General features: G+C 45.2%; 1 long non-coding RNA gene across 1 annotated transcript; it reads left to right on the plus strand.

Moving 5' to 3' along the window:
* The first annotated feature begins 1,546 nt into the window (after window positions 1–1,546).
* LOC109309816 lies at window positions 1,547–12,386 on the plus strand. The gene is made up of 3 exons (XR_002101059.1): window positions 1,547–1,732; window positions 2,365–2,494; window positions 11,533–12,386. It is a non-coding gene; the product is annotated as an uncharacterized LOC109309816 (long non-coding RNA).
* Window positions 12,387–26,582: the final 14,196 nt, after the last annotated feature.

Below are 26,582 nucleotides of genomic sequence, written 5' to 3' on the forward strand. Positions count from 1 at the left end.
AATTTCCCATCAATTAGCTGGTTGATGGGAGGTGGTGGGAGGGGAGCATTCTCCTCCAGTGGGAATGCTCCTGGAAGGGGTTCCTGCTGTGGCAAAATGTCCCCACCTGTCCCTCAGTGCTCAAGGTCAACCCAGAGCAGTGTGGGATGAGGCAGACTGCTATGCCAAGCCTTGCTGCCATAGCAGAATGCTCCAGCCTTGCCCACACTGCTGCAGGATGACCTGAAGCAATGCGGGGCAGAGCTAGATGCTGTGACAGAGCAGCAAGGATCCCAGAGCCTTGCCACCACAGCAGAATGTCCCCTTCTCTCCCTGTACTGTTCTGGGTCAGAAAGGAGTGGGAACTATTATCCTGGGGCAAGAACTGCAAGAGAAAGCCCCCTTCTTGCCAGTCAACTGATGGGGGGAAGGGGGAGGGCTTTCTTCTGGGGCTGAAACCCTCCCTGAGCTGTCTGCCAAGTGACAGCCTTCCCCTTTCCCAAGCAGGACAGAGGTAGGCTGTCAAGTAACTGTAAGTCTAAGCATAAAAGTAAAACTCAGATTTCATTACATCCAGTTTAGGGATATATAATATTTAGGAAAACTAACTTATTGCACAACACCTCTGAATTCAACCTAAAGAGTTGAAACTATCTAAATAAAAGTCCCTTCCCTCCTAATTGATCTGTTTTCAGTCTGTGTCGCTATCATAACGTCACTAGGTATCCAAAGACTTCTTCAGTGGAGCCATAGTAGAATAGATCTGGTACTTCAAGTGTAAAAAGCTGGAAGGAAATAAAACCCTTTTAAAGCAACCTTTCCAATAATATTTATCTATTTTTAAGTAAATAAGGGTACAAACTTTTATTTTTCTCTACAAACCACCTTTTAAAAAAGAAAGTATAAATGGAGTCTGAAAACTCAATGAAAGCACTGTAGGTTTATGCTCTCTCTCATAATTCTGCACTCAGATACATTATACACATCATATATAAAGGATGCATTATACACATGAATAAAAGCTTTAAACCTAACAAGGCGGCATTAGCTGGGGGTTAGAAAAGGAGAAAATAGAGCAGTGTAAATTCATGTTAATCTGAGGGGAATAGGATGCTGAACAGTTCGGTGACATCAGGCCCCTATTATTTCATGCAGGTATTTTGCCCTCACCTTTCTGTGCCCCTGCATTCTTCTAAAGGTTTGTAAAGAGCTTTGATACTCTTCAACTTTAAACAAGCTTTTATAAATACAAATTCTTATATTTGTATCAAAGCTGTGCATTTTAATCATGTTGTATTTTGTGTACTGCTTAAACATTCGCTTCTATTCCTTAGCAATAAAACTGCATCCTATTTTCTTACTATGTTAATATTTTACTATAGTTTACAATTCAAAACATTTTACAATGTAGAGTACTCAGTACTGAAAGCCCACACAACAGTTCTCCACCTTCTGTTGCTGCTATTTACATGAACGTTATTACTATCCTGTAGGTAGGTGTAAGGAAAGCACTTGTTGAAGTATGCAACCTTTTTAGCGCTTTCACCACTTGAGCCTCTATTATGATGTGTACTGTACCTTGCATGTGGAAGGCAGCAAATGAAAAGCATCAGGAAACCACACTGCATTAAATACTCCTGACTCAGAGTGATTAGTTCAAGGTCATGCTGCTGAGTCATTTTATAAGAATGTGTCAATTTTAAAACTTCAGGCCAAGAGATCCTTGGAATACGCACACCAAACCCTGCAGTCAGTAAGTGGAGACTTTCCTTTTTTTCTATCTTATTCTTTCTAATCATCTGCTTCGTAGTTTCTGAGCACTTACTAAAGAAATGTATTGGCTTTTTTATTACAGTGGATTGCTAGTAGCAGCTAATTTCGTGATGAACTCAGCATTCCAAACTCCCATTGACTTTAGGGTTCCTGGACTAGGCCACTACCTTCAATTTGACTGTACCCTTTCTGAACCTGAAGAAAGGCTCAGGCTTGCTTGTTTCTTTCTGCCCTATTTTCCTGCAGATTTCTAGTATGATATTTTCCTTTCTTAACTCAGTTTTATTTTAGAGGGACAAAGAATTACCTTCCTGTAATAAAATAACCTCAGCTATGTGGAGCTTTTTTCCAATGCTACTCTCAAAATTGCTACTCTAGATTGACCCCCAAACTGTAAATGTGCCACAGAGAAAGGCTCCTTACTGTACATTGCATGGGGTTAGTACAGGATCTGCCTTCTTTCTGTGAGCAAACATATTGTTTCCTTGACCACTAAAGTCACTTAACCAGTTTGACCAGGATCTAGTATCCTCCTGATCGAAAACTAAGCTATTCTGTTCAAAACATTCTTCCCCTACAACATAACATGTAAACGTTTACATTTCATCCTAGGTGAAACATTAACAGTTCATGGAGCTGCCTTTCACAAACCTAGAAGTAGCTTTCATCTTGTTGGCTTTTGTCATTTTCTCCTTGTTTTCCCTGGCTTCCATCTACAGTGACCCTCATGACCATAACACAGGTAAATAAAATAATCTAAATTTGGGGTAATGCTATATAGTTTCTCAGTATAAAAAGTAATCTCATTGTTATTAGACCGTTTTGTAACATATGGGCTTACAAAATGATTCGTTTCCTACAAAATACAAAGCACTGCAGCCAGTCCTGGGATCAATAACAATCAGGAGACTAGAACTGTCATATTGGATCAGAACAAAGATTTCTCTAGTATAATAACCTTGCTCAAAGCGCACACAGTGCCCCGTGATTCAGAGTAAAATGCCAGTAATCCCATAATGAATAGTTGTTCCATAAGGGGAGTGCCTTTCTAATTTCAGACAGTTGTTGGACCATGCTCTAATGTTTGAGAGCTTATACACTTATAAGTGTTTAGCCTGACAGTCTGAGGATGACTGTATAGTACAAGTTAGTGTATAATTTTCCTGTGGGTCCTGCTGATTAGGGCCACATCATTGGTTCCTCTTAGCAGATGACTGAAAACTGTAAAAAGCTGTTGTAAAAAATTGTGAAAAAACCCATCTTACTCCCAACATGAAGTTTCTATCATTTTTATAAAGAACTAAAGTTGCTTTAAGGCAGTGGCTGAGGACTCCCTTGTTATGGATGTAGACCTGGTATAGTCATCACTATGCCACTGAATTGTCCACATACTACAGTCAGGGACATCATGGGGTAGTTGGGCAGCAGGTTCAGAGCATGATAAGCTATGTCAAGCCTGATCAGCAAAGCAGGTCCTTTAAGGGCACAGACAGAAGAACAGCTCCCTGCTGTAACGCATAACGCTTTGCGTTACAACAGTCTGAGTTACAACAATCCTGCACACCAAACAGAAGTTCTCTGCTGGGTCCAGGGGGGAGGGGAGGTTAGGAAATGTGTCTTCAGCCAGTTTCCCCTAGCAATGGCCAGTCTTCCCTCCCAGGCTCTGAGCTGTTTTCATAATAGGAAGCGGGGAAGGGAACAGGGAAGCTCATTTTAGAGGGTGGATGGGAGGTGGGGTGGGCGGATTGAAGCCCCTACCTCAGGCCCCAACTGAAAAAAACCTCAAACCAAGCTCGTTCTGAAATAAGGGTTCAGATTTTTGCAGGATCTGGCCCTTTTAAAGCGTTTTGCAGCTATACACTTCTGTCTGGTCACAGCTGTAGAGCACTTTCAAGGGCCAGAGCGGGCAAAAAATTGTCACTTCTGTCCATGCCTTTTATGCTCCAAATTATTCTAAAGGCCAGTTTCCACCCCCGCCCCCCACAATGGCCTTTCAGGACTGAAGGTGGGATAGAAAAATAGTGCTTTGATGCCCTTGATGATATAATGCTTGAGCTCCAAAATGGGACAATGAGTTCTACAGGGTAATTTTGTGTTGTGTAAAAAAAAATTTGGCGGGGGTCACAAATGCCTTACTTCGCAACAGTGATAGGCTAATAAGGATTGTTCCCCATGCAGTTGAGGAACCTTTCAGGCACTCCTGTGGAAACTGCTCAAAAAGAGTTGTGTCATGTACAGGTTTCTCTGTATTTGTGAAACAATATTCAACAGCATGGAAGGTAACTAAGTGTCAAAGTGGGTGCAGTTTGCATTCCAATTAGATTTTTTTTAAACCAGTCTGCTCCACTGGGGTTACATAACTTTTACACAGAAGGGGGAAGTGTGGGAAAACAATAAGCATGTCTGTGGGGAAAATCTGGTTGCCGTGAGAACTGGCCTTTTTCAGAGTATGGACATAAACAGCATTTCCTGTGAAGGGTTTGTAGTGCTCCTTGAGTTCAGCAGCCCCTCATGGTCCATGTAAAGGCAGCATCTATGGGAAAGGATAAAGATGCAGCAGGACCCTTGGCAACAAAGTTTGAGGGGGGGTGCAAATATGGTAAAGGTTGTGCATGGGAATAAGGTAGTATTTGTTTGTTTTAAGTCATATGCTGTAAAAAGTTAAAAAGGGAAATTTGTCAAATCTCTGATTAGCAGCTTGAAAATGTGTAGACATTGCAAGCCAGAGTTACTGACTCAGTTTAAAAAAATGCCCTTCTGCCACTCAATCTGGCCCTTTTCACTCTGATGTGGTATTTAGCAGGGTCTGAACTTGCTGCCACTGTCTTATTAGGGGAGAAATGGTGTGAAAATGTTTTGCCTGTCAGATTTTTACCAATGCTGAAACATTGCTATCAGGATCCTGAAATGAGAAGTTGACTTTCTTATCCATTTGGAATTAGCATAATCTCCTTTTATGAGGGTTGACAGATGAAAAATGCACTGTAACTCTTGGCATCTGCAAGAGGGCTAGTTCTCATGTCTCAGGTAAAGATTGTACTCCAGATACTTCACATTCAGGGCACTCACTGAACCCTCATGGGAGTAAATCCCACTTTCTATGCTAATACAATATTCCAGCAATGTCCTCCTGCCTTATTCAACCATTAACCCCTGTTACCATGCCTCTGTCCTTTCCTCCTCTTCCAATCTTGCTCAAACTCCAAATTTAACAGAAGGCTGGCAACTAATAACAGAGCAAGGCTATTATCTTTCCATTAGCTGAGAGCTGAGTAATTTGTAACATGCTCAATATAGACAGAAAAGCAGAATACTTTTATTGAATTAGATTCACAAATCAAAAAGACCTTCAGAAGCAGGATACCTCAGACAAAAAGGCAGCTGCTTGAGTGATGGGGATAATCGAAGAATGTGAGCCCAGTGCCTTCTCAGTACTCATTTTTATTATTTATACATTAGAAATAAATGTTCTAATCCAGAGCTAACATGTTGATACATGACATGACGTGGGGCCAAGAACCCCATTCTTCTAAGAAGCATTTATCCTGTATGCTCCCTTACACTGCAGTGAAGCACTGGGCAGATATTTTTCACTACCTGTTACAAAGAATCACTTTCCTTTCTCCTCTGTATTTTGTTCTGCTTGTACAGAAAACAAGCATGGTACAAACCAAGGCTGTCCAATAGGGCTGTGCGAAGCTTTGGGTGCTGATTCAATTTGGAGGAGTTTCGGCCTGATTCAGCGGCTGAATCTCCAAATCCTAATCGAATCAGAAGACCAGTTAAAAGGTCTGAACCAATTCAAAACTTTCCAAATCAATTTGGAAAAGATTCAGAGAGCTTCAGAGATTCAGGCAGTCCTCGCTCACTGCCGCAGGCAGCTGGACCCGGACTCCATGCCATTAAGTAGGGGGCGGGGGAGAGGGGGCTGGAGGAGGGGACCCATCCCCTGCCTGCTCTCTCAGCCTCCCCAACCCTCACACACTCTCCCAGCCCAACCCACCCCATGGCTGCCCTGCCAGGTCCCAGCTCCTGGCTCATTAAAAAAATAAATAAAAAAGGCTTGACCCACCGGCTGGTGCAGTGGCCATCAGAGTTTCTGGAGGCTTGTGGCAGAGCCCCCCCCATGTAGCATGGGGCAGTGGGGGCATTGGGGATCATCCCCCCACCTGGCAGGAGCCAGTGAGTAGGGGGTTTGGGTTTTTTTTTCTTTTTAAAGAGCCAGGAGCTGGGGCTGGGAGAGCAGGCAGTGGGCTCGTGACAGAGCCCCCCACCTAGCATGGGGCAGTGGGGGCAACAGGGATCACCTGGCACCAGCCAGTGAGTGCCAGGCTTTTTATTTGCCAAAGAGCTGGGAGCTGGGACTGGGTGGGCAGCCATTGATGGTGCTGGGAGAGTGGGTGGGGGATGGAGCCGATTCGGAGATTCAGTGGCGAGCGAATCTCTGAATCAGATTCAGTCTAATTGATTCGGGACAGTGATTCAAAACACCGAATCAAATCACTGTCCCCTGAACTGGCCAAATCTGAGGTGAATACTGCCGCTTTGCACAGGCCTAGCCCACAAGGCATTAAACTTGCCACCTGCACACTCCTACCTGGACACTGCTCCCCACCACAGCACCAGCTGCTGCTGTTGCTATGTCTCCAGGCCCTCCCTCCCTTTTTGAGCTTCTGCTCCTGCCCCTGGATGCAGGGCAGCTCACCCTGTGGGAACCAGGGAGCTTGTGGTTTGTGGGGAAGTCCACACAGTGCAGCATGGTGCAATGGGAGAGCAAATGCCTTTGTGATGTGGCATGGTGGGCACATATGGGCTCAGGACATACATATGGGCTTGGGATGGACATTCAAAAAGCCAGAGTCTGATTGATTAAGCTAGTCTAACATGCCTAGATTGAACCAATTTGCAAGTGAACATTCACAAAATGCAGGCACATGCCTAAAGTGGCTCAGGCCAGGAGCTGGGGGGCACTAGAGTAGCCCTGGGTTGCAGGGAAGCTGTGCTGGGGGTCATGGCCAGCCCCAGCAGTATCTTGGAATGAACTTGCCAGGCAGGGGTTCAATTCCCACCTTCCTGTCCCACTGGCATGGACCTGAGCTGGGGTCCCCTGCAAGCCACCTCACTGCTGCAGTGGCAGGACCATGGCATGGCCAAACACCAACTGGCATGGCCCACTGAGACAAGGGGGCAGGAAGGAGGGTTACTGCCCCCTCTACCCCCACTGCCCCCAGGACTGAGCAGCAAGATAAGCCCTCTCCTGCCCCTCCACCAGATGCCAGAGGGAGAAGCAAACCCCCTGCCTATGAGACCCTGCCAGCTGGGCTCTGGCCATGCCCCTACCCTGCCGCTGAAGCAGCAAGGGGGCAGGGTTCTGATGGGACAGCAGCCCCTCTCCTAGTCCAGGGAGCACAAGCCTCTTCCTGGATGGGGGGCCATGAGTGGGGCTCAAAGGTCCCACAGACTACAGTGAGCAGCAGCACCAGGGCAAGAAGGGGGTCATCACCCCCCCCCAAACCCTCCCCAGCACTGTCACTGTTGCTGTTCACCTCATGCAGTCTGCAGAAGCTTTCCACACCCACAGAAGGCCACCCAACCTCCACCCCCAGAAGAGGCTCACACTCCAGGACACTGTGATAGTGGTTGCACCCCCTAACCACTCCAGGGACAGAGGTCAGCCAGCAGGGTCCCTTAAGTAGCAGGACAAGGAGAGGGATTATTTCTCCCCTACCTCCAGCATCTGAACAAGTGGCGGTGGTGGCAATCAGGGTGAGCAAACCCTGCTGCAGTCCCCTCGGGGCAGAGGGAGGAATAATCCCCCTCCCTGACTCTTACTTAAGGGGCCCTGCCAGCCAGCCTCTGGCCCCACCCCTGCCACTGAAGTAGCAAGGGGCGAGTGAGCCTGACAGAGACAGCAGCCCCTGTCACGGTGTTCTGGAGTATGAGCCTCTTCCCAGAGGGGGGAGGCCACACCACAGCCAGAGAAAGCTGCCACAGACTGCACGAGGTGAGCAGCAGTGGCAGCGGCACTGGGGGTGGTTGGGGGGGTGATGGCCCCCTCCAAGCCCCAGTGCTGCTTCTCACCTCAATCCACAGCAGGACTGACCCCTGCTTGCGGCCCTCCACTGGGATGAGACTCATACTCCTCAGACACTACGGTAGGGGCTGCTGCCCTGTCACAGCCCTGCCTCCTTGCCACTCGAGTGGCAAGGTGGGAGTGCAGCCAGAGCCCAGCCAGCAGGGCCCCCTAGGTGAGGAGGCAGGGAGGGGAACTTCAATCTCCATCCCCATCTCCCTCCAATGTCTGCCAGATGGCGCAGGGGAGAATTTATTGCTGCTCATCCCCGTGCAGGGAGCAAGCAGCAGTGGTGGTCATCAGGGTGGACAGACCCTTCTGTGGTCCCCCAGGGGCAGTGGATGTAGAGAAGGGAATAACTCCCCTCCCTGCCCTGCATCTAATGGGGCCATGCCAGCCAGTATGTGGCTGTGCCCCTGACACTGTGTCAGTGAGGGGAGGAGTGCTAGGCAGAACCCAGCTTGGGTCTGTAGGATAGGGAGGGGGGAATTCAACTCCCTACCTTGCCAGTTCACTCCAGGCCTCTGCCCGGGGCTGGCCGTGCCACCGACACTGGAGCAGCCTATGGAGAAATGCAAGTCATCCTGCCAGGACAGGGGAAGGAGTGGGGGGAATGAACCTCTTCCCTGCTCCTTTGCAGGGCCAGCATCTGGCCAGGCCCCTACCCTACCTGTCCCTGCTCTGGCTAAGGAGTAGGGGGCAGAGCCAGCCCTGCTCCACTGCAGCCGAGAGCCCAGCCGAGAGAGCATGCCAGGATGCTGGGGGACTCAAGCTTAACTTAAACCAAGAAGGAGTCTAGAACAGACATTACATAAACTGGTTTGAGCTCTATCAATTAAGTCTATTAGTACATTCAACCAGGTTTATCTCAAACCGGTTTCGGCTATTTTGAAACTGGCTTATGTGCACTGAGTTTCTTTTCTGTTACAGGTTTAAATCAGTTTCTGATCACTTAAACTGGTGTGTGTGTAATGTCTGTCCCTAGCCCTAGAATCCCATGCAGCACACAATCCCCGACATCTCCAGAGTTGGCCAGCCCTAATACATACAATATTTCAATTCAGCAATCTTCTGTGAGGGCAGCTTTACTTTGGTTTTGTTTTTGTACATTGGAGAAAACAAAATAAAAGCTGTTTGGCTGTACTTTTTCTCCCATATGCATCAAGCAAGCCACATACTTTTCAGTGAAATCTTTCAGATAAAGGCAAACAAGAAGAGGTAGCATTCTCTGTGACAGTATGACTGTATCTCCATTTGATAATCTGTCTGTGAGCAGAAACAAATAGACAGCTGCGTTGTGTAGCAAGCTCGTGGGTCAACCTTGGTGCCTGATGCCCACCAGGGTCAGACTTGCCTGCTGGTCTCCCTGCCCCCACTCCTTGCCTCCAGTCAGTCACCTACCATGCTTTTGATGTTACTGCTAATATATTGGGTAGGCTATCCCTGGAGGTTGGGAATAGCTTCTGTGGCTGTCCCCCTGTTTTGGCTCCATCCTGAAGCTTCTCCACCCAGGCTCAGTCCTAGGGCCTCCATGCTTCCCTTGGGGTGCTTTCCCTTTAGGACAGCCTCTCCCTTAGGCCGCAAAACACTTGTCAGGGTTTCAGCCAACCTGGCCTTGATCCCCTTTTGTCTGGCCAAGCCCTCAGCCCAGGTCCACTGCCTTGGATGTCAGCTCCCAGGCCTCAGGGCTTCATATCCCTGCCTAGATCACTTTCATTCTGCACAGCATGCCTAGTACCATGTCACATGGCCTCCAAATCTCCCCTGTTGCCACTATCCAAAGCTCCAGTAGAACTCCAATACAGAACACCAACCCAAATAGTTCCAACTCAATCATAAACCCCTCCTCGGGTCTCTGTATCCTCTAGTCCTCCTACCTAGGACAGGGTTGATTCTCCAGCCCCCTCAGGTACCTATGGCTGGCCACACTCATTGTCTGAAGTCAGTTTTGTTTGGAGCTCTTTGACCTGTGACAGCCAGGGTCAGAATGTCACCCTCCATGTCCAGAGGCTGGACTTACATCACTCCAAAACCAGCTCCTTTACAGACATCTGACCCAGCTCATCACTCCCAGGGCTCAGGTGCTGCTGATTCCCCCATCAGCAGCCTGACTGCTAGGCAGTGCCTCAGTTTACACAGGCCACTCACACCTCCTGCCTCTTGTTTTCAGGCTTTCTGCCATTTGCTCCAGCTAGTAACAAGGGAAGGGGTTCCCTATCTCACCTTGCAATACACAAGGCTCCTCTATATGCAAAATGAAATAAGTAGAATGAAATCTCCTTTTAATTAGAGATCTACATACCTCACAGATGGCTAGGAGTGATGAGATATGCAACTTTTCACCTATGCAGCATTTCTTGAGATCCAGCCACATCAGCCGTCACCCAGCTTAACCCTATGAAAAGAACTCATCAGTCTTTGTGGAACTTTAGTTCCTACAAGCACCTATATTTCAAATACAACCATCATATTGGCAGCTAAGGTACTTCAGCACTAAAACCAAAAGTGAATGGACCTGGAGCATGAACTAACCTCTCTCCTTTACAGATAGGCACTACTCAGAAAGTTTGAAGCATCTTGTTGGAGCATTGTGGGAAATTTTCCAGTGTTGTTGCCTTATTGTGTAAATAAAGAGAGAATTTTAAATGACTAGAGCTGTCACGCCATCACTTTTGCTGAGCACAAAAATGTAATAAGGAAAACCAATTTAAAATGACAGGGACTTATGCTGCAGACTGTTGCTACTTGAATAGTATAGAAACCTACAGAAGAGATAAGAGCTGGAATATGCCCAACATGCTTACAGAATACCTTATTTTGCTGTATGTGTCCTGACATTTCACTTCTGTTGGATGCCAAATGGAGCACATTACCATCTAATACAACCTATGCTGCAAGAGGCACATCATAACAAGTTCCCCAAGGATGCAGATTGTTTTGGGAAGTACATGCTGTTGACATAGCTCTCCCACTCTCATTGAGAGTGCAGTATGCTAGGGCCACCCTCATACCTTACACGGCGCTGTCCTTCCATTCTTCAGCCGCATTGCTGCTATATTCTATAGAGTATAAGGTGAGGATGGGACAGCTTCCCATGCATACTAAATGGGTCCAAATGCTTTCTACGTCTAACTATTTGACCTTTGGCCCTTTCATGAATCCAAGCCCTTTGTTTCCAATTTAGATCTTTTCCACCTTCTTTTGCAGAGTGCAGCTTCGTGAGAATAAACACATTGTGCTTTAGAGAGTTTTGTTTTAAGAAATGCTTGTGAATTTATTGTAAGAGGATAAATGGAGCAGCACACATTAATAGCTTATAATGCATTTACTGCCAAGGAGAGACAGTCATGAGAAGAACACAGTTTCAAGTAGAGTTCATGCAATAAATCTCCCACTGGAGGGAGTTCTCCATTTGTCATGACCCACTATCTGCTCTACTTAAAGCAAAATCATCAGAAGCAACTCATGATTTTCCTGGCAGCCTTGTTCCCAGCAGTCTCAGTGTGAATTAAAATTACAAGCTTGAAAATTAAAATGCCTGTCTTGCAGTTCATATCTTCATTGCATGACAAGCCATACCAAGCACAGAAGCTGGCAAGGGGGTACTTTTATTCAGTTAGGGGATTTTTGCCTCAAGGAAACTTGATTTCATTTGCATGCACTGAATTTCCATGGAATAAAGCTAATATTTTGTTCCACTTGAACAGATATTTCCAAGCAGCAAGAGAAAAAGAAATTATCAGCAGGGAACCAAGTTTGTACTGTGACATCCATTCCCTTCCATCTACAAATGCATATTCTTAATTATCAGAAAGGAACAGAACTAGACACACAGGGACAAGGAAGGATCAAACTACTTACATGAAACTACCCTTTGACAAAGGAGGTTATTTATCTTATGGTAATGGGAGTTCTTCAAGGTACCTTTGTTCACCTGCATCCCAAACTTAGGGTTTCTGATGTGGAGTCCTAGCACTTCCATGAATTCAGGTCAGACTCTGTATCACTGAAGACGAACACGGGATTTGCATTCACAAAAGGCATCTCAGGGAATTGAGATACACTGAAGTAAATCCCTTTCTCAGAGCACTGGCCTGCACAGATCCCAGTGCAAGATGTGTACATTCCATACACATGAACCTGAAATCCTTTAGTCAGCAGCTACCTTTTAGATTATAAAGCATCTTGGACACTTTTGTGCCTCCCACTCAAAAGCATGAGGAGCAGAGTAACCCCAAGCTGCCACTAATCTCCTTCACAAATATACAGATTTAAGAAAGTAGCAGATTTCAGGTGTAGAGAACTTGTGTTTGTATGCTGAATTTGCAGAGTCCAAATGAGTCTTGAATATATCTGTCATTTGAGATACTGATGCATGAAATTGAACACGTTAGCAGATATTTAGTGTCCATCCAACAATGGGAATATGTCAACACCTGTTGAAAAATTTCTGTGGTTAAGTCTGTGTTGGTAAATCAACCTCTGCCAATTCTGAATAGACTAAAAGCATACAAACCTACAGGCACATAACTACAGGCCTTCATATAACCCAGCAGGCTTATACATTGACAGCAATTATAAGTAATGGTTAATTTATGGCAACAAACATCTCTGAAGAAAGCAGTGCCCTTTCTGAACTGCCATCCATGACCATCTCTGTGAATTCTGTAGAGTGAATAAGCCTGGTGTCAAATTTATCAATGCATAATGTTAATGTATTCTGTATAAACCCCCTCACAGGAGAGGAACCTCCTCGCTGGGCTACAGTGTGGTATTGCCTCTTGCTTTCTTTCATTCTAGCTCCGTTCTGGGCTCTTGCATTCCTTTCTACCCAAGGAACCAGCTTCAACAGCAAGCAGCAGTGTAAAAAGGGTGGTGGGGAGAGGAGGGATGACTTTCATGAAATGAAGTAAATACAATTTTTTAGAGCATCCATTTCATTTTAAATGTAACCCTCCCAGGGTTATGTTCTTGTTGCCTAGGGTTACCTTACGTCTGGGTTTTCCTGAATATGTCCTCTTTTTGGACCCCTGTGCTGTGTGCAAGCGGGTTTTTAAAATAAGAGCAAATGTCTGGGTTTTGTGCTCTTCCGGGCTGGCTGCTTGGGGTTGGGAGCAGCAGGTAAGATGATTGGCTGTTGGGGGTCACATGCTCCCCACCTGGGCTCCAGCAAACCAGGTAAACAGAGAAAGAGAGCAAGACAGAGAGAGAAAGTGCGTGTGTGTGCATGCACACTGGCAGCTCCAGGGGGCTGCGAGTCAGTTGTGAGGGGCACCAGCAAGGGGTGGGAGGGAGGGTAGTGCTGTTTGGGAGTGAGGGGCACTGGCAGGGCTGGGGTCAGTGGGTCTGGAGTGAGAAGCAGCAGCACGGTGGGGCTGGGGGGGCGTGGTTTGTCAGCGAGGGGCAACAGAATGGGCAGGGGCAGGACACTGGCATATCACTGTCCCCCGCTATCATATTCCCCTGCCCTCCCCCCATCATATTCTCCCTCCCCACCCCTGTCCCCATCCCCGGTGACAAGTGTACTCTTTTTTGGACCTGGAAATATAGGAACCCTATTGTTGCCTCTGAACTATACTTTTGAAAGCTTTGGCTATTAATGAAAAGAACAGTTGCAGCTTAAGCCAGGGCCAGAGAGCCCTGAGTCAGTGAACCAGGATGCACTTTAGGAATAGTTCATCCCTGATTTTGTGAAAGGGGTGTGACTAGATGATCCCTGAGGTCCCTTGTATTCCTATAATTAATACCTAGCATTCTGCAGAACAGCATTTAGTTGTCCCATCTGTATTGTAGTGGGATGGAATGAAAAATCAAGGCATTAGGTATAAAGAGTTGGATGTAGATTGATTTCTTTGGAATCCTAAGTTAAGCCTTTTATTGAATTATCTTTAAAAGTCCATGTTACACAGGCTTCTTGCTTTTTGTTTTGTTTTAACAAAAAGCAACGGTAGACTATAAAATTCTGTTAATTCCAAGGCATGCACAGACATATTTAAATCCCATTGCCACTGTTCTTTAGCCACTTTAGAGATCAAAGAGGGAAATATTTCTGGCATATATTAAAATGATAACATCTAAATTACTTGTTGCTATAAAATATAAATCAATCCTAACAGGGCTGCAGCATTGTGGATTAAATATAAAACATATTGTGGAAATGGGAGGACCCTGGACAACTTGCTTAATAAAACACAATTGATTCCTTTTGAAAAGGACTGCCTGGAACATGGATGTCTGAATGCACATCCTTTGGTGTGGTAGGAAAATTAGCGAGAATGACATGGTGCACTATGGTCCCATTACAGAGAAACAAACCTTATGGCTAGGGACAGACATTACACAAAAACCAGTTTAAGTGATCAGAAACTGGTTTAAGCCTGTAACAGAACAGATGTTCCATGCACATAAACCAGTCTGAAAATGGGTGAAACCAATTTGAGATAAACCTGGTTGAATGTAGTATCAGACTTAACTGATTTGGATCAAACAGTTTTATGCAATTTCTGTTCCAGACCCCTTGCTGGTTTAAGATAAACCAGACTCCCCCAGCATCCCGGCACTCTGTCTAGGCTGGGCGGGGCTTTTAGCTCTATAGCAGGGCTGGCCCCTCTCCTCTGCTCCCTGGCTGGAGCTCTGGCACAGACTGCAGGCATAACAGGGTCCACCTGGCTTCCCCCTGCCCTACTCCCCCACCCACTGCTCACTGCTTAAGCAGGAATCCCCACTCCGTCCCTCCCATATCCCACAGCATGGACCCCAGCCCCATGGACCTTAGGCATGTGGTATGCTACCGAATGGTGAGAGGTGTCTGTGCATGTCTCCAATTTCAGTGGAACAGGCAGTCAGGCAAATGACCACGTAGGGCATTTTGGAGCTAATCAACAGGTCAGCTGGTAAGGTGTTTAGGAAGAGTTTTAACTAATGGAGAAAGGCTGTCGTTTTGCTGATAAGGTGATAAACACTGTTATCAGCTCCCTGCTGGCTTGCCTGCCTTCCAGTTTGCTTCAGACAATATAAAGAAACAGGGAGGGAGATTGAACAGCTCCTTATCATCAACAGTTGCATGCACTGCACCTCCCAACCCCGCCATTTCCTCAGAGTGCTAGCAGGGGCCTGGAGTCTGGCAACATTCCCACCCCTTGAGCAACCAGCAGGGAAAAGCCTGGGTTCGTGAAAGGAGACCTCCCTAATCAGAGGTCCTGCGAGGGCCTGGCCATGGCCCCCTCAGCTCAGTTCTGTACAAGGGAAGAAAGGGCTGCTCTAGCACCCCGCCAAGCTTGTAGCCTGAGCCACTGCAGGCATGTGTGTGAATTTCCTCAGTCCAGAGAGAATGTCTGTCCAGTTACAAACCAGTTCAGCCTAACCAGGTTAGACTAACCTGCAAAGATTGAATCAATTCAGGCTCAGGCTTTTTGAATGTCGGTCCCTAGCCTATGTGACAAATTACTACATTAGTTAATACTCTGTCTTTCAGCATTCACTCCATTTCCATTCCTGTTGGTTAGTGCACCCCTGCCTTCGATAAGTCAACATTAACACAATGCTTCAACCAGATAAATGGTCAAGGACTGGAGGAAAGGAGAAACTGCAATAAGTTGCTGTCCTAATAAGTTATATCATAGGACTGTCAAAGTCCTTGAGATCCCTGGCACTGGCTGGTTACTTTCTTACCCTTACCCTGCCTCCTGGACAAGGCTACAGAGGAGAAGTATATCCTAACTGTACCACCCTTTACAAGGATGTTTTCCATTACTTCCTCCTTCCTACATGGAAAAGATGCAGTTATCTACATCACAGAAACCACTGCTTTGGACACTAGCTAGCACTCCAATAGATAGCCTCAGAGAAGTGAAGCACTGAATGGGAATAGATGCTGAATCTATATCCCACTATGGAAAAAGCCCCTCTGGAATCTTGGCAGATCATAATCTGGGGTTCTTGCCCTATCTATTTTGCACGGTGCCTGTATACAATTAATGAAAGGGCCTCCAGGCTCTGTACAAACCCTACACTGAATGACAGATCATTCAATTTACTTTGTGTTACTTTATTTTTATATCAATGACTCCATCGGGGGGGAGGGGGGAAGGAAATCACTACGGTAACACAGTAATTAATTTATTTCAGTAATTAAAGGCTCAAGAAGGTGCTACATGGACAGCAAAAGTCCATTTACTGCCACAGAATAGATGTCAAAGGAAGCATGTTATACCCTAAAGTGAATCATGCTCAACTTCTGAGATACCCAACATTCAAATATGCTGTGACTGCACAAGGTTTTATAAAAGCTCTAATCAATCATCTGTGTCAATGGAGTCACGCTGGTCTACAGCTCTAGTAATGCAGTGGTAAATCAGTCTCATTCTGTACCCAATAAAATGGACATGTTGAGAGCATTTGCTGCAAAGGGCAAATTGGAAACTATGTATGTTTTTTAACCTTGATGAAAAAGATGTGCAAATCTGAGAATCACTTGAACTTAAATAGAGGCAAAGTGTAACACTGCCTCTTACATGTAGAAACTAACACAGGCTGAAGGGCTGCAGGACTTATCAGGGTTGCACAGATCATTGATTAGAACTTTTGTAGAAACTTGTGAGGTCATACAGTGTCTGGATAGTAGACATCCTTGGAGACAAGCAAATCCCTGATCCATTTATCTTTATTGTAAGAAAAAGCTTATGCTAGTTAAATGTCGGTAGACTTACGGTTATACCAGTTATATCTAAAAAGCTGATATAGAACAAGTCTTCCAAAATCCACCCCAAAGGGGACAATATAAAGATAGAATAGCAATTACTACTTTATAGTATGAGTGCAATAAAGACAAAGCCCTACACATTGCCTGAAAGAAAAGTGAAACCACATTTGGAGGTTTTGATCTGTTTTCCATGGTTGATAAAATCCAATTACACTGAGAAAAAGGAAAGAGTTAATCACTGTAATATGAGTCTTCCTAGTTAAGTATGTTCCCACAGCTACAGTGATGCTAAAGTCTGTATTACCGACAAACAGTCTCAGTATGCTTTCAGGGATAAAGACTAGGCCACACATTTACTGCTTACTGGGGGAAAAAATAAATCAAAGCACATAGCAGCAAAGATAGATCTGCAGAAAGAAGCCCTGGGGAATGAATGCTTAACCTTCCTTAACTCATGAGACATGCCCCACACCCCCCCAACACACACACAAAAAAAGGTGCGTACCCTTTTTTTCCTCCAATACCTTTGTAATAACATTTAGGGTGACCTAGATTGATTTAAAAGTTTAATGTCTCTTTGCCAGTCAAGAGGGGCACTATCAGAATGTATGAGTAATGCAATGTGTTTTGTAGGTTTTTTAAAAAACATTTTTTTTCCAATTCTAAACCAAAGTACACCTAGCTTTGGTTATTTTTTTGCCTCTTAGCATGGCATAATTCACTGTATTAAAGATTGTTAAACATTACTGTTTAATGATCTCCTTTTTTCTACTTATAAGATAATCCTAGGTGCTCTTAAAGTCAATGGCAATATTTAATATAATTATGTTTAGGCCCTCATCAACGTTATATACAAGCATCAATATTCCATTGACTATAATAAGAATAGGTCTTTGTCCTAAATATCAAGAGTTTTCCAATTTATTTGTAAATATCTCTAATTCTTTAGTAATATCTCCCATTACTATACAACTTTACTGAACATTTTAGTGCTACGGATCATTACTAAAGGTCTTCTAGAAATTTTCACAGAAGTATTATTGAGTTATATAATTATGACATCTGAAAAACGATTTTTAAGTAACATGAATACATAAAACAGGGAAAGTGCCAGGTGTGCACCCATGTGCACACGTGTACGTGCGCACCCACACACTATGATGTAATATCCCCTTTAAACAAAGTAAATATGCCCTAACCCAGGAATTTTTATCTTTATTCCAGTACAGGATAACTTAATCCCATGGCAAGATTGTTTCTCCCTGGGAGAGCTGTTCCTTTGCAAGCAATTGCCATGAAGCAGTTCTACTTTGTTCATGTACTCCTGGCCTTCTGAAGTACTGTGTGTATGCTCTGTACTTTCCTACCTGTGCTTTAGGGAATACCTACACTACCACAAACTGGGCCTGATCCAAAACTCACTGAAGGCAGGAAAGACTCACATTAACCTCATGACTACTCTTTGCATATGTACTTCATGTAATACTAAAGATACTTGTTTACCTATCTAAGGTAATTGACAGGTATTTAAATGTTGACCACTCTATACCAGTGGTGCTCAATCTCTGGTGCACAGGTTTCCCCACAGGTCTGGAAATTTGACAGTGGGGGAGCAGTGGCAGTGTTAACTGCCATTCCCCTACTGTAAATTTATAGACACATGGGAAACACCACAGGCCAGATGATGTTAGATCACACTGCTGGGCAGGGTAACTGCATGAAAGAATCTGGCCTGTGGAGTTGGACTGACATGCTCAGCTGGATCTGATGCATAGGATAAGGCCAGCACAGAAGACTATAGGTGGAAAATCAAGCTTCTTCAAAATAGTGTAAAATCCTGAACGACTAACCATGTCAAAGGTTTTTGTTAAATCTATAAAAGACATGTACAGTGGGATACACTTCTGTGTGCACTTTTCTTGCAGTTGTCTTACAGAGAAGACCATATCTATGGTGGACTTGTCCAAGCGGAAGCAACACTGGCAGTCAGGATAGATCATCTCAGCTAGTGTCTGAAGTCTAGGTAAAAGAATACAGCTTAAGATTTTTCCCACAATGTTGAGAAGAGATATACGTCTGTGGTTATTACAGTCACTTCTGTCTCCTTTGTTTTTATAAGGTTGGATGAAATGAGCCTCCTTGAAATCTTGTAGAAGAGTTTCTTCCTTCCAAAAGAGTACCAGTACCTCATGCAGTCTTTGCAGCAAGCCTTTTTTTGCACATTTGTAGATTTCAGCAGGTAAACAGTCCAATCAAGCTTTGTTCTTGGGACTCTTTCTGATGAATTGTTTAAGTTCCTTTAGTGTAGGTTTGACATCTAGCAAAGTCATAACTTCAAAACCAGGCAATGAAGTCAAACCCACCCCATGTTGGTCTACTACGGACTCCCAGACTATCATTCCATAGCGCTCAATCCACGTCTCCAGTTGCTTACTCCAGTAGTAGGAGTAAACTTGTAGGTGACTAGGGCAGTTCTTTTTCTCCCAATGAGTGGCAGCAGTACCTCTGAAGGTCTACAAACCAGTCAACATTTTCCTTAATACTCTTTCCAAAACTCTTGATTGCGTCCTATTTCTTCAGGGCTTCCTATGCATCTGATGCAGTTTCATTCATTCTTGCTGACTTTGCTACTTCTTCTTGAAAAGAAATTTCTTGCCAGGTTCATTGATTTGGCACAAGTCAATACAAGGTTGTCTGTCAGGTTTATTGCAGTAGATCTTCTTGGCTTGAAATTTCACTTTGCAGTAGGCAAGGATCTGGTTTGTGTCGCAGTTTGTGCTTTGAAATTATATGGGTGTGCAGGACATTTTTCAAGTGTGTATGTCTTGTCACTACCAAGTCCAGCTGATGCCAATGCTTGGACCTTGGGTATCTCTATAATATTCTTCTTCTGATGTTACCAGAAAAGAAGGTGTTGGTCATTGATAAGCCTTGACTGACAAATTGCTCAAGAACTCTCTGTCATTCATATGTCCAATGCCATGTCTACCAAGGCTAGATCTCAACATTGGACCCAACTCTTGCATTGAAGTCTCCAAGTACTAGGATGGGTTCCTTCTGTGGATCAGTCCTGCCAATCAGTTCTTCCAGCTGTTGACAGAGCCAGTCCTTCTCCTCATCACTAGCCTGCAGAGTTGGAGCATAGACAAGGGAGTGATTGATGAATCCCTTCAGTAGTCTAACTCGAAATGTCATATGACATATGGATACTACAACTGGAGCTTTGCACAATGACGTCAGTTCATTTCTGATGGCAAAACCTACATCATGCTCTCTCCTTACTCCTTCAGGTTTGCCATGCCAGTACATGGTGTTGTCCTTCTCCTTAATCTGTATCTGAGAGCCAAGTTTCCAAAAGAGATGCCATATCGGTTCTGAAACATGCAAGCTCATTAATCAACATAGCCATTTTCCTCAGATATGAATCCAGATCAAAGTCATAACCAGGGGTCAAAGTCTGTATATTCCAGCAAGCAATTCTGTTTATAAAATCAGTTGAGTTAAGTAGTGAGGCAAGGCTTGTTTGACCCATTTTTTCTAGGGTTACCTTCATGTGAGGCAAGCAGGCCATCCCTAAACAGGGCTGCTTGGAAGTCTTGGTAGCTGCCTCAGGCCTTTATGCTTCTATCAGATCCCTGCGACCATCTTGCCAAGACCTTCAGTGCATATGCCCGGGCAGAGTTCTGGAGGAGCAGAGGCTGCCACAGAGCTGTTGTCCTGTTTACACCACCGAGCAAAAATTCAAGGGCCAGAATTAGTCTAGACATTCAGTGACACAGAGGTTGTAGCTTTTGCCAAAGAAACTGGATTAGAACTGCTAACTGCCTGTCACTTCAATGTGAGCACCTTTTCTGTCAGGGTGAAGTTGCTTAGCCTTTCTTCAACTAAGAAGTGTCCACAAGGCAGCAGAAAATGCAGTTTAACATCATGTCAAGGACAGAAAACAGATTTTTCAAATAACAAACAAAGGGAAGGGAGAAGTGAAGAACTATAGCAGGACAAAACCACACAATATCACTGTGGTACAGAACTGGGGTCACAGAAATGGGAACAAGCAACAGGCTGATAGCAGTACTTACCAAACCAGAACCCAGTGAAAAGAATGCCAAACCAAGTCAGTAACCAACCCAATCAATATGGGGAGAAGCTGATCCACTTCAGATGGGGATCTGAAGGAGACAAGCACTCTGCGAGGCCTACCCTTTGACCAGTGTCCTAATCAGAAGGCAGCTGCAATGCTTCTGTATCTAAGTGTAGGCAGGCTCCCTCAGATGCAAACTTTAAATCCTCTTTAAATACCATCATTCACACAGTGTCACTCCTCTTCCACCCTTCCAATCATGCGAGGTTACCCTCTGTCAATCCTTCCTACCACCAATCATCTTTTCCATCCATGTTGCCACTCATCTGCTGGTCAAAGTGGCTAGCTCATTTTATGTCAGAAAAGGTACCTGAGTTTCCTGTGATGCTTATGTTCTCTACCATGCGTGCTTAATCTCTCAAATCAGGTCAGTAGTTCAAAAGTTCAGCAGCTACAATATAATCCAGCAAATTCTTTGAACAATACATCATTGCACAAGCGCAGACTTCTTCAGGAGAGGGTCCCAAACTAAACTCAGTCTACAGTATTTGCTAAAAACAGCCAAACAGATCCAACACTAAGGTAATTTACTGAGGAAACCAGTTTGAATCTCGGCCTCAGTATTTCGTCCCTAACGTCCCAGCTCATGCGGAGCTGCACCAGCAGTACAGTTCTATTGCTAAATACACAGACAACACTATCCTGCCAAGTGCATCTACATCATTTAAGGTCAGGGTTTCAGCTGTGAAGTAGCATGATAAATGGATCATTAAAAGAAGGCATTGCACCGATTGAAGTCGAATGACTTTACTAAAATAAAATAACCTAAAAGCCTACTTGCAAGCTCAAAAGAGAGCTTGTCCCTGTGGAAAAATAGTTTGTTTACATTTCTGTTTTTTCTGAGAAAACATTAGAGGAAATCTACTAAGTCACAAGCAAGTATAAAGATAGAAATCAAGAGAGAGTACACACGTGCCAAGGATCTTTCAGAGCACTCTATCATTTAGGACAGATAAACTTAACAATCTATCTCCCTCATGTCGGTTTTCAGCTAAAATAAGCAGACTTTGAAGGCTGTCTATCAGAAGGAGGGAGAGAAGAAAAAAAAGAACAGCCATAGGTTTTCAAATTAACAATGTGGGAGTTAGAGCTGAATATCAAGTCTTTCCCAGGAATCCCTGAAGGGCTGTAAATATGGTTTTAGGATTACAGTCAATCCATATTAGACTCAGGATTGCTTTTGAGTTGTTGGATAATAACCCTTGATTAGATGACTCCCTCACTGAAGTCATAAATATAAAACCTCATTGCTCTCTCTGGGAGATATATGCTGTTACTAAATAAATAGTAGGTACCAGGAAAAAGGAATATGATCTTCCTTCCAGATTTAAAAAAAACCCCAAAAGCCTAACTGTTTAAGTTTTGGGCAGGCAACAAAAACCACCCACAAATGTGTTCCATTTAGTCTTACTCACTCTCCCTCTTCCCCAGTTTTAATTCTGCCATCCTCATTTTAGTATCATATATAGAACTGCTGCATACCCACCTGTGTCAGGATATGTTCAGACAGGAACTTTTAGGAGCCAGATGTTGCAAATAGGGGAGAAACATTCCAGATGATGAGTGTGTAAAAGCCTTCCTACTTTGATCACTGCTGATGAGCAAACAAGGAAGCAGGACCACCCTAGGCAAAAATCTTAGAAATGATCATACTACACCCTTCAACATGAATGCTGCAGACTGGAGGGGCACGATGAGGTCTCACAGGTGGCGGCAGTGCTGTTGGCAGTGGGAGCATGGCCATGGCAAGCAGGGAGCTCCTGTAGGTGGCCACAGCACTGCTTGGGCTGGTGGGAGGGAGATGGCAAGCACCGGCCAGCAGTTGGTGACCACCCACAGCAGACCACCTGCAGACGCCACCAGCAGTGTCAGCGGCAGGGAGAAGGGGTGGTGAGTGATGGCCGCTTGCAGGTGCCGCTGGCAATGTTAGTGATGCCTTTTTGCAGGAGGTGCACTGCCACCCCCTACCTGTCGCCAGTGCCCTTCAGTGACCACATCTACATGAGACATTGATTATGCAGTAGCCCATGACTACCACGCAGTAGCATCATGTGGCAGAAAGCATGATGCAACACTACCGAGCAGTAGACTTGGGCTACTGTGCAGTCAGCATCACAAAAAGGCTGTTTGGTGATGCTACTGCACAGTAAAAAGTTGTTTGGTGATGCTCCTGTGCAGTAACTCCAGTTACTGCACAGTCCTTTAGTACTTTTGTACAGGCAATGACTGTACAGTCAGTGTCTCGTGTAGACACAGCCAGTGTGACAGACATATTCAAGCTAGCTCTAAAAGAGTCCTGCTTCTCAGCAAGGTAAATTAGCTTAGGCAGTGATCTATGCTACCACAGTTGACAGCTTCCAGTATCTGAACTAGGTTTTTTACAGCCAACTGGGTTGCTCCTCACATTTCAGTATTGTGTAATATGAACTTACCCTTATACACAAAGTGTCCATTAATTAGTGGTACCAGCAAAATAGAGAGCAGAAAACACAGGAGTTTGTGGAAGTTTGAGATGATTAAGGTAATTCTTTCTTCTCTAAGGATAGAGACTAGGAAGAGAAGACTATTATGGCTAGTGAGGCAATGCTGGAAATGAACACAAACCTGAAGGAGAGTGAGGATGACTGGACACAAAAGCTAGTGTATGTACATTATTCTTGAGTGGAAATTGTATCTGTTATTAACCATGGAAGAAAAGCCTTTAGGACTAAAAGTGCTGCTGAAGACAATGACAATAGTGGGATTTAGGAAGGGATTTGAAGGTATGGGAGAAGAGAATAAAGAAACAGCTCAAGATTTGCAGATAGTTACCAAAGAAGAAAACCTGAAGGGCAGACAGCTAGATGAGTAAGATGACCCATGGAAGAATGTGAACGTGAAATCAAAGAAGAGGAAGAAACACCAGGAAAGAAAATATAGTATTGCTGCACTGAAGTATGAAGTAGAAGAAAAGAAGATGAGTTGACAAGGGAGGAAAAAAAAAAAAGAAGACTCAGGAACCCAAATGGCCACTTCCAGTCCATCATCTCAGCAGCATGATCAAAATTCTGCATGCCCACATGCGTGAGCATATACTTAGATTTAGATTGATCTTCCTTTATAGTAGAGTGTGAACCTTTGAAATTTGGGTATCAGAGCCAGTAAACTCACTCACTGGTTCATGTCATTCTATTCTAGATTCCAAATTGGTTTTTATTTTACCCCAATCATCATAGTATCCAACTGCTTGCAGAGGTTAAAAACAAACAAACAAAACGTGCTTTACTCAAAGAAGAAGTACATTAATTCGACCTGGCTCTGCAGCATCTGTATAGATTAGCAGGACTTTTTGCCACTTTTAGCTAACACTAATTCAATCACCTATTAAATAAAAGCACAAAAAAAGCTCCATTAAAGCACCCCATCTATCAGGCAAGTTGGGTCCAGCTAAGGCGCTGCCTCTTCTGGGCATGAGTGGGCTGGAATGCACCAAGTTTTAAGTAAAGTGCCTGTTTTTGGGTGGGGAGGAAGTTTGAGAGCGGGGGGAAGGAGGGGGTAAACAGCCCAAAAGTGGCTTCCAGTAGATCATCAGTTAAATGAAGAACATCTCCCATATGTGATACATTCCCTCTCATCTTGCCCATGGGGATGGAGGTAAGAACTTCATGCCAAAACTCTCCCCTGCCAAAAGCTGCTATGTGTTTATTAGACAGGGCAGGCTGAGGAATAGTTTCTATAGTTCATTCCATAGCCATGACCCATGCTTCAGAATAGCTTTTACCCTTCTGACATAAGGTTATATTACAGAACTGCATCAGTTCTGTAACCTTGCACTTCAGCTTCAATTTGCTTCATTTGAGAGGCTTTCTTCCCCTTTTTCTTCTTAGTAGTTAGGAGCCTAATTACTGCAGATAGATCTCCCTTTGTATCATTCCTTCTCCTCTGCAGACGAGAACAGCAGCTGTAGAAAGCCACATACATATGAACAAGATCCTTCAACAAATAAAAGATTCTTAAAATAAACACTATATTTGGGAAATATTTTTTTAAATAATCCTAAAAGAGTTCAGGTTATATGAACTCCATCTGAATTCAGTTTTAAATTATGCACAAGTTCTGTACAACAGGAAAATGCACGGCTGACAAGGGCAAGATGAAAGGTTCTACTATGATGTATCAAAATACAATTTAGAATTCTAATGGATGTCCTTATGTAGTATATATCATAAATGTAAAGATTACTAAAGGCATTAGATGTTTTAGAAACATTTTAATAAGTAGTTAGTTACAAAATAACTGTATTTGTGAAAAGAGGAATACCCAGGGAGAGATCCAAAAGGTGTGCAATGGCAGGGCTACACCCCGCCCCCCTTTCAAACTGGATCCCAGCTTGGGAACTTCTGGGGATATTTTTAAAGTCCTGAAAGCAAATGAAATTCTTCCCCTTCCTCTCTGTGCTCTGAGTCATGCCCCTTCCTCTTCCTTTTCCCCTTTCCCCAACTGCTACTTTCCCTGCTCTCCCTGTATGGGGGAAGCTTCAGAGCCCTATTCCATCAGGGCTGTGTAGGAGCTACCCATTTGGGTAATTTTAGTTTGAGGGTTTAAGCCCTCACCACTCCCGCAGGTCCACAAGGGGGTATGCTGCTGGGTGGTGCGTATCTGCTAGGGGGCAGACGGGGCTAGGGTCAGGGGCCAGGCAGTGGGCAACACGAAGGTGACCACCAGGGCCAGAATGGCGTCCAGCACCTGGCAGGAGTTGTCTGTGGCCTGCACCACCCTGCCCAGGACTGCTGTCTGTTCTGGCAGGGCCTCTACCCGCTCTCACTCCAGGGCCAGAAGGTGCAACTGGAATTCCCGGTCTGCCTGGTCCTGTGCATCCTCACAGGCCACAACCTCCACCAGCCAGGCCCATATATCTGCTAGACAGACTTCCAATGCCATCAGCAGCTGGTACTGGAGGATGGCATGGTCCTGGGTCCAACTCTGGTGAAGACATCGCATCCGCAGGGCCCCGGATGTGGGTGGTGGTGACCCTCAGTCTGCATCCTAGCTGCCAACTGCAGCCTCTCCCCCACATGCAGCTGCAGGGCCTGCAGAATTATGAGAAAGAAGCTGTTTGTAAGAGATTGCAACATTTCAGAGATAAGATGTTCTATACTAGGGGCCATATGCTGTCTGGGCTCAGATCTGGGGTCAGGTACAGACTGGAGCCCAGGGACCATGGTAAATGTGCTGGGCAGGCCTGGACCCAAGTGGCCGCTAGCCAAGCCCCTCATCCCTGCTTGCTCCGCAGAGGCAGGTGGTCCACTGGGTGCTGGCCACAGGTGGCCCGCTTCCCCCACCCTGTTCCCAGGGCAGGACAGGCAAGGCTTCTGGCATCACCTGCTGCCATGATTCCAGACCCCGCTGCCTGCTCTTTTCCTCTTACAGGCCAGCCTGTCTCCTGTGCTGCTGCCAAGCCCATGGCACCCAGGCTCAGGGGGCGCAGGCACCTGGATGACTGAGACAAGCTGCCCAGTCCCCGCCCTCCCCCTCAGGGGGACTCTCTGGGGAAGTGCCCTGGGGCCAGCCCCCACCACACCAGCATTGTGCCCTCAGCATGTTCCAGACACTGCACGAACAGCTGTTTTGTGGACCAAGGGGTAGCTGACCCACTACACCTTGCTGCTGATGATCACCATGGTGCCCCAGTTGTACCTGAGCAATTGGCATGGGGCCCTGAGCTTTGACAGCATGGGGGTCAAGCCCAGGCTTCCCCACAACCTCTGCCACCACCTAGAAGGCCACCTCTGGCTGCACTACACATCCCTGCCCTGAGGAAGGCATCGCCACTGGTGTTGACACATTCATAGTTTTCATAGATTTCATAGATTTCATAGACATTAGGGCTGGAAGGGACCTCGGGAGATCATCGAGTCCAGCCCCCTGCACAAAGG

This window comes from Crocodylus porosus, unplaced genomic scaffold (assembly GCF_001723895.1).
Source record: "Crocodylus porosus isolate Cpor-Errol unplaced genomic scaffold, CroPor_comp1, whole genome shotgun sequence".
NCBI lineage: Eukaryota > Metazoa > Chordata > Crocodylia > Crocodylidae > Crocodylus > Crocodylus porosus.